This window comes from Podarcis cretensis (genome assembly GCF_951804945.1).
Source record: "Podarcis cretensis genome assembly, chromosome: 6".
Taxonomy (NCBI): Eukaryota; Metazoa; Chordata; class Lepidosauria; order Squamata; family Lacertidae; genus Podarcis; species Podarcis cretensis.
The window spans coordinates 65,528,571-65,538,121 of NC_137175.1; positions in this window are offsets into that span (position 1 = coordinate 65,528,571).

The following is a 9,551-nucleotide window of genomic DNA, read 5'->3' on the forward strand; positions in this document are numbered from 1 at the left end:
GTTGTATGCTGTAGGTTTTTACGTTGATGCAGTTATCACCTGCCTTACAGGACTGACAAATCAAAAGAGAAGCAGATCAATAACACATGTAACTTGCTATAAATGGGATGTGACTTCTCAAAAGCTCTGTTTCTTTGGCAAAGCTTTTTGCTGGGACTTCTGACCAGATTCGAAATCTGGGTGTACAACAATTTATGTGAAAAGTCTGGCCGGCTCACCAGAAATGGAAATGCTTTTATTGAATCCACTGTCCTCCTCATCCATAAGAGTCCATGCTTTCATTCTACAGTAATAGGACATTCTGTAGACACTGGTTTGTACACAGTGCAGTGCTAAGTAGCTATCACATCGTCACAAGGATTGAATCTTGCACAGTGGGGCTTTCTCGCTTCTCCCCAGTGTTTCGCAGGGGAGATTTGGGGAGAGAGTGGGGAGCACATGGCAGGAGGAGGTGGGGAAGTCCCATTGCACAAGCAGAAATCCTTCTTCTTTGCCAAACCTCTATTAGGCATTACAAATATAGGCTATCATAAAACATCCATATATGAAATTTTAAAACATATACAAATACTGTAAACAGCAATGTAAAAATATGTAATACCAAGGATTTTCATTGGAAATGAAATCCTTGCTTGATGGGATGATTACTTAGCGCTACATTCGATACAATCCAATATTTCATGCTAAACCGTTGCCTGTGCTCTCATTATATCCCATGCTGTAGTTTCAATCTATTACTGTTGTTGCACTCATGTATTTGCAAGTTGCAACTGCAACTCAGCAGGGAAAATATCCACCCTGCTGTGAATAGACACATCCCACAGGATGGGAAAGGAGTGATCCAGATGCTCAACAAATCATTATGTTATAATCTGTGGCATTTTATGTCGTCTGTTTTTTTTCTGATGTTGTCTTGATTGTTTCTAATTTAATGATTCATCGCAACTGTCATTTGCTGATAGTTTGTAGATGTTATCATATATTATATGTGAAATGGATTCTTGAATTTTGTTGATTATTTTTGTTATAATTTGAATTGTTGCAAAATGACAATGCGTGCGTACTTTATTTTTCTACGGGTTGAAAGCTGCATTGACTACAATGATGCAGAAAGGCAGTATACAAATTTTAAAAATACTACTCATTCATTTATTTCATAAGATTCACACAAGACTGGATTGTAGAAAACCTCAAAGCTGTTTACAAAAGATAAAGGAAAATCAAGAAAATTTCAAAATTCAAAAATTCAAAAATTAAAACCCTGTTTTAAAACATACAAAATTTAAAATACTAAAACAGATTAAAATTACCTCAACTTTCTAAGCCACTGGGTATGCTTATGTAAACAAGAATGTTTTTAACAGGCAGCTAAAATGGCACAGTGAAGGCACCTGCTGGATCTCAATAGGCAGGGATCTGCAAAGTGCAAGTGCTGCCACACTAAACGACTGAGGCACCTGTAGTAGCGCCAGTTCTGCTGATCAAAGCAGTCAAATGGGCACATGTGGGGTAAAGGTGATCTCATCGGTAAACTGGTCCCAAGTTCTGAGTGGTTTCCCAGAGCAAGAGGTAATGTGTGGACAGCACACACACATAGGTACGTATATCTTTAAAAACTCCTTATATGTGCCTGGGAAACATGGCAGGTCCATAAATTTGCTTTAGTGAAAGAGCAATTCAACTCATTAAACTAATAAATAAATAAACTTGAAATATCACCAGTTATCATCCCTAGAGTCAGTTCTATCTATATTTCAAACCTCCTGGCTTCAGACAGCATCACTTCCCGTACACTTAGCTGAAAGTCCTGTGGAGTGCACTTTGCAATATATGAAAGGGCTTCCCTTCCCTTTTTGTTTTATGGAGGTTGCCTTCTTTCTTTTGCTTACAGGCAGCAAATGCAAATGCTACTCCATGCTGCCAAGGAAATTCATCTATAGACTATTTTGTGCTGGAGCCAAATAGATGGAAGCCCAGGGATAGAGACTCAAAGCAACTTCAGAAGTTCTGGCTGGCAATAGCATTAGCTTCAGATTTTCTAAAAGTGAATCGGGATCAAGACACTTGGAAGAAAACACTGGAAAAATGAATACTCATATGCATCTGCTTTCTTCACTGCTAATTCATTCAAGCCTTCATTGGTTCAATTTAAGACCATTTTTTGCTGTCCATGTTGAATATCTATTTATTTATTTCATTAAATTTATTTTAAGCGCATGTCTCCATTGCCCTGCAAAATGTGCTTCTTTGGGAAATTATGCTATCTGGCAACCACATCTACTTTTCTTTCGTTTTATACCTATATCATCTTGGCTTCACAAATTCAGCCTTATCAAATTTTAGCTCTTTCTTTCTTCTTTCTTTCTTTTCTTTCTTTCTTTCTTTCTTTCTTTCTTTCTTTCTTTCTTTCGCACTGACTACTACATTTTGGATACAGCCATTGCAACAGGAAATTATAACAGAAAGAATTGAGAAATTATGGTAAATATGCTATATCCATACTCAAAAGGTGTCAAAATATAGCCTTTCACAGGGACCAACACTGGTGCCAGCAATAAGGTGGACTGATTTAGGATACATACCCAATGCCTGTACCAAATCCTATCTACATCTGTAATCTCACAGTTGTGAACATTTCGATCCCAAGCAGGTGCCATGTCTTTCTTATTGTCTTCACACTGTTAATTCCCCCACCCCATCCCTCCGTAATCACTGGCCCGCAGCGCTGTGGCCAGCGATGCACACTTCTGCCCAACTGGTAAATTTGTATTAGATCCTGAAATAGGATATAAAAATTATATTCTGGCTTCAGACTTCTCAAGTACAGTGTGCATTAAAGGTGCCCTGCCACATTTCATTTCGTTTTGCCAAAGAAATAAAAATTAATGATCTTTTCTCCTGCCTAGTTTTCTTCATCCTAAGTGAGAACAGTTTGATGTAAGCCAAAATTTAAAATGGTGCTCTGTGTTTGTTCATTTTTAAAGCCAGACTTTGAAAAGGGGGCCATTTGACCTGGAACACGGTGGAGAATCTTTTAAAGTATGATTTATTAGGTACATCATATGCAGATAATAAAGACTATTTTTTCTTCTTCAAAAAATACAGATGATCTTATTATCCCCAGCCTTGTTCTTTAGTGCAGTTGATTTGGGTCTTTTCTTTTGTCCAGCATTGTTACAGTCACTACAGCTAACTGCTGCCTTCACATGAACTTCTAGGTCGCTTTAAAAATAATAATTTAGAAATGAGTTTTTGAGCATTGGGATGATGATATCACCTCAACCAAGATTAGCTGAAATGGGATTTGTTATTCCGGTCTCAGGAACTGCATTAGGGGGGCATTTCAACCATTAAACTCTAACTGTTTTATGGATTCACATGTCTGTTGCTAATAGTTCCAGCTCTACTTTAGCCATGTTCTGGTTGCTGAAATACTGCAGTGATAAGCTAGACATTTGTAGCTCAAAATATATGTTTGCCTTTAATCAAGCTGTCAGAGCTGCCTCCAGGTCCCAGCTCACAGAGGACCAACGCTAGGCTGTAGTTATGTACAAAAGTCTTTATTGAGATTCAGTCTCCATTTTAAAGCCGCAGCGTGCAGCTCTACGTCTCGACCTTAGACCGGCGAAGTCCTGTCTGAGTCTCCTCCCCCTCCACACCAGTTTAAGACTCTCGCTTTGCTCCACCTCTTCCTAAATTCCTTTCTCCTCTGGGCCCTCCTGCCCGCTAGGGTCTCATCCTTCCTGGACTCCTCTGACGCTGACCCTGACGATTCTTGCCCCTCCTTCCGGCGGGCTTTAGGACCTGGTTCCCTATCCGGGCTACCTTCTGTGCCGCTCGCCTGTACCTTTGAACTTGGCTCGCGCGCCCAGCCTGCAACTTTCCTCTTAACCGTTAACTCGCTCTCCGATGGAGGCGTGGTCCACCCTGACTCATCTTCTCTCGCTGGTGGTGCATATGTGGGCTCTGACACCTGGGACTCCTCCCCCCCACTACGCTCTGGTGGGGAAGCTGGTCCTGATTTGCAACTGCTGCTCTGGGAGTCCCCGCTGGCCCCTTGCTTCTGGGGTGTCCCCCTTGGGTCGCCCCTTGCCCTGCCCATCGGCGCCCCCTTCTGTGAATCTTCCGATTCGCTGGAGAGGCTCATGGAATCTATCGGGCTGCTGTCATATTCTCCTACGCTGCCCTCGGATTGCTCCCCCTCGCTTTCCATCTCCTCTCCTCCCTGCGCTCCCGCTGAGTCCCTGACATCCATCCCCCCCTCGAAGCCCCCCCTTCCCCCCTCCCCCTCTTCTGGCGTGGGTTCCGGGTGCTCCAATGCTATGGGGGTGCCTGCCGGATACCGGTCTTCCCCCCTGGCATGCTGCCAGTCCGTGACGGGTACATCGACGTCGCTCTCCTCCGCTTCCATCTCGTTGCCGGCGTGCTCGAAACCAGGATCCTCCCCCAACCCGTCCATGCCCCCTTGTTCCCCCATTTCCTCTGGGTAGTCTGCGTGCCAGGGCCCTCTGAGCAGTCTCCTGCGCCACTCCTCCTCGGGTTGAGTGTCCCACCAATAAGAGCGCTCCGCACCCAAGTCTGAGACCGACCCCTCCGGCGAGGTAGTCTCTGGAACCGTCTCCTCAGCCGAGGAGAACCCCTGAAACGTACTGGCTGAGAGTGTGGGGGTGAAAAGATATTCATCAAAATAATCCTCCGGCATGGGCCTGTGTGGGAAGAGTGCGTGGAACTCGTCTTTGAGGTAGTGCTCCTCCACCGCATAGTACGGCACCCAGCTGTTGGCGCTGGCCGGGGCACCTTCCCTTGCGATGAGATATTCGACGCCCTCTTCCCCCCATCTCGAGTCCAAAATCTCCGTCACCTCGTTGAGTGGCCCCGCCCTCGGCGACCCCCCTGTCATGGGTGCATCTCTAAGCGGACTGGGAGCTGTTCCTGGCTCCTGAAACCTGTGAGGTGCCTTGTAGGGCGTTAGCACCGATCTATGAAAGACCGGGTGCATTCTGGAACCCTCCGGTAGTGTCAAACGGAAAGCCACTGGGTTGATCTGTGCCTCGACTAGGTAAGGGCCCAACTGCTTGTGTCCTAGCTTCTTCTTAGCTAAGGATCTGGCCGGCACTGCCTGGGCCGCTAACCAGACCCAGTCCCCTACCCGTATGTCCTCCCCCACTCTTCTGTGTTTGTCTGCTTGCATCTTGTATACGTGTTTTGCTAGGTCTAACTGTCTACGGAGCTGTTCATGGACCTCCTGTAACTCCTCTGCCAATGCCTCTGCTCCCTGTGGCTCCCCCTCCCCCTCTTTCTCTAAGCCCGGGAAGGTCCTGGGGTGTCGCCCGTGGTTGGCAAAAAACGGTGTCACCCCCGTGGACACGTGTTGTGTGTTGTTGTAGGCAAACTCGGCCAGGGGCAGATAGTCCACCCAGGTCGAGGGCTGCTGGTTGGCGTAACATCTCAGGTACTGCTGCATGACGGCGTTGACCCTCTCCGCTTGTCCGTTGGTCTGCGGGTGTCTTGCCGACGCTAGGTTGACCTTGACGTTCAGGATCCCCATCAGCTTCCGCCAGAAACTCGAGATGAACTGGCGCCCCCTGTCGGACAGGATAGACCGTGGCAGGCCGTGTACCTTGAACACGTGGTCTATGAACAGCTTGGCTGTCTGTTCCGCTGTGGCCACCTTCGCGCAAGGAATGAAGTGCGCCATCTTGGTGAACATGTCGACTACCACGAGTACTGCTGTTTTGCCCCTCGAGCTGGGCAGGTCAGTGACAAAGTCCAAGGCTACCCTCTCCCACGGTTCGGACGGGGTCTGTAGCGGTTCTAACAGTCCCGCCGGCGGTCTGTGTACTGGCTTGGCCCTTTGGCAGGTGTCGCACCTCGTGACGTATTCCGCGACTTCTCCCCGCATCTTGGGCCACCAAAAGTCTCTGGCTACTAATTCCACCGTCTTTTCCTTGCCGAAATGTCCGGCGCTGGGTGCGTCGTGTAGCTGTTGCAGTACTGTCGCGCGGAGTTCATCTCCCGGTACGTAGATGGCCCCCTTGCGGAGGAGCAGTCCGTCGCGTATCTGGAACTCGTCGTCCTTTGCCGTGCCGCTGCGCACCTCCTCCATCTTGGAGCGCGCGAAGGAATCTGTTCGCAGCTCGCGCCGTATCGCTTCCAGGTCTACTGTGGCAGAAGCGCATGCCCACGCCTTGGGTGCGAAAATGTGTTTGGCCGCTACCGGTGCTGCTTCCTCCAGATACTGCGGCTTCCTGGATAGCGCATCAGCCATGACGTTGTTGTCTCCGGGGATATATTCTATCCTGAAGTCGAAATCCGCAAAGAACTCCGCCCAGCGGATGTGTCTCTGGTTCAGGAACCGCGCCGTGCGCCAGTACTCCAGGTTCTTATGGTCCGTGCGAACTTGCACCGTGTGTTTGGCTCCGATGAGGAAGTGCCGCCACGCCTTGAATGCTGCATGAATGGCCAGCAACTCTCTGTCCCAGATGGTGTAGTTCTGCTCCGACTTGCTGAGCTTCCTGGAGTAGAAAGCACACGGCCTCCAATCCCCTTGCGGGTCTCGCTGCAACAGGACTGCCCCCACGGCTCTGTCGGAGGCATCCGTCTCCACCCTCATGGGCTTGCTGGGGTTCACATGCAGCAGTTGTTCCTCGGAAGCGAAAAGACGCTTGAGTTTCTGAAAGGACTGCTCCGCCTGCTCCGTCCAGATGAACTTCTTCTTCTTGGAGCTGAGGGTGTCCGTGATGGCCGCCGTCTGCATAGCGAAACCCTTGATGAACTTGCGATAAAAGTTAGCAAAGCCGACAAACCTCTGGACCTCCTTCCGATTGCGCGGGCTCTTCCAGTCCAGTACGGATCGTACCTTGGCACTGTCCATGGCGATTCCCTTGTCGGACAGCTTGTAGCCCAGGAAATCCACCTCCGTCATGTCGAACTGGCATTTCTCCAGCTTGGCGTAAAGCCTGTGCTCCCGTAGTCTTTGCAGGACTTCCTTGACATCTCCCTCGTGAGCCTCCTGCGATTCCGAGAAGATCAGAATGTCGTCCAGGAAGCAGACACACTTCTTGTAGAGGAGCCCCGCTAACACGTGATGCATGAATGCTTGGAAGCAGTGGGAGCCATTTTGTAAACCGAAGGGCATAACCCTATACTCATAGGTGCCCAAGGGTGTGAACATGGCCGTCTTCCACTCGTCGCCCTCCCGCATGCGTATAAGATTGTACGCCCCTCGTAGATCCAGCTTGGTGAAGATGCGTCCCTTCCTCACCGTCGCGAGCAAGTCGTCGATCTTGGGCATCGGGAAAGCCGTGGGCTTGGTTTTCGAATTTAAAATTCTGAAATCAACTACAAGCCTCTTCTGGGGCGTGTCCTTCTTCTTCACAAAGAACACAGGACTGCCCCCCACTGCTTTGGATTCTCGGATGAATCCCCGCTTCAAATTGTGATCTATGAACTCCCTGAGCTCTTGCAGTTCGTCTTCAGACATGGAGTACAGTTTTCCGGTCGGCAGCGTTGCCCCCGGCAGGAGGTCAATCTTGCAGTCGTAGGGTCTGTGGGGAGGCAGCTTGTCCGCTTCCTTCTCGCAGAAGACCTCCAAAAACGCCTTGTACTTGTCGGGTACAGCTTGCAGCATGCCCAGTTGTAGCTGTGGGTCATCCTCTTGCCCCTCGTCCTCCTGGTTAGTCATGATGCAATGTTCTGCGCAGTAGGAGGAGCAGAAGGTCAATTTACGCTGGTACCATGCCAATGCCGGGCTGTGCCTGTCCAACCAGCTCATGCCCAACACTATGGGCGTGTCTGACAGTTGGGTGACGTTGAAGCTGATGACTTCGCGGTGATTTCCAATGCGCATCACCATTGGCGGCGTTTGCTGTACCACCTGTCCCCCCAGCAATTCTCTTCCATCGACTGTCACTACTTTCAGGGGCATCGTGGCAGGCAGGAGCGCTATGCTATGTTGCTTGATGAAATCCACCCCCATAAAGTCTGCATTGCTACCAGAGTCAATGGTAATAGGCACTTCCATGGTGAGCCCATTGGGAAGCTGGAGTGTTGCGGTGAGCTGCACCACTGGTTTGGGCGGGAGGGGGTCTGTGGGCTGCAAGATTCCTGGGGACTGCTTTACTGATTCGTCTGGCTGGGCCCCAGCGGCTCTGCTTCCAGCCAGACTTCGTCGTTTCCCTGCTGCGGTTCCCTCTGCTGAGCTGCTTCTGTTACTTTTGCTGAGGCTGCATTGTGCTTGTGGAGCCTCTGGGGGCACTCTTTTGCCATATGCTGAGCACTTTCGCAGATGTAACACTTCCTGTTCCCTCTAGGAGGCTTCACCTTGGCTGCTCCTGGTGTGAGGGCTCTGGTCGCTGACTGAGCCTTGGCACCACCTATCTCCATCGGCTCCTCTCCCCCTCCCAGTGGAGGCGTGGATTGAGCGCGCGCTGAGTCTCTGGGAAAGAAAGGAGGTGCCCTTGCTGGTGTGCGTCCCCAACGCCCTTCATCTTTGCTCCAGGGACGTTCTTCCAGCCGCACCCCAATCGTCAGCGCCTTCTGGACCACTTCTTGAGTGCTCCGTGGCCTCTCCCCCCTTGCGATTTCGTCTTTCACAGCCCCGTTGAGCCCCTCCCAGAACAGGTCCCTGACGGATGCTGAGTCCTTTTCCCATCCCAGCGCGTTGACCAATGCAAAAAAGCGGGAATGATATTGCCTTACAGTGGCTCTGCCTTGTTTCAGACCGTGAATCTCTTTTCTAGCGAGATCCACATCTATCTCTGATAAAAAACAAGCGTCCATCGCCTTAATGAAGGCTTTTGCATTTTGGAGGGCTGGATCATTATCTCTCCACAGATTGCGCAACCACGCTTTAGCTTCTCCATGGAGATGCGTTAGTATGAAGCCTACTTTCTCCTGCTCATCTCTAAAGTCCTTCTCCAGCAACTTTAGCGCAAAAACTACGTCTGCTCTGAAGTTAGGATATTGCTGCAGACTCCCATCGAAATGCGACACCAGGCTCCCCCCTCTCTTCCCGAGCCCGATCCCTTCGGATTTGGCTGCCGGTGGCCCCTGTTTAGTCAACATTTCCAACCTGTTTTGCAGATCCTTGCAGACAGCATCTGATTCCTCTTCTCTCCTCCTTGCCGCTCGTATTTCTGCGTTAAGTTGTACCACTGCTTCTTGCAAAGCTGCCAGTCGTTCTTCTGTAGTCATCTTGTGCTGCTTTTGTGAGCTCGCGAAGCACCAATCTTCGCCCCTCGCTGCGTCCTCTCACGTTGCGAGGTTCTTTGAAATCTGAGACAGGACTTACTGTCAGAGCTGCCTCCAGGTCCCAGCTCACAGAGGACCAACGCTAGGCTGTAGTTATGTACAAAAGTCTTTATTGAGATTCAGTCTCCATTTTAAAGCCGCAGCGTGCAGCTCTACGTCTCGACCTTAGACCGGCGAAGTCCTGTCTGAGTCTCCTCCCCCTCCACACCAGTTTAAGACTCTCGCTTTGCTCCACCTCTTCCTAAATTCCTTTCTCCTCTGGGCCCTCCTGCCCGCTAGGGTCTCATCCTTCCTGGACT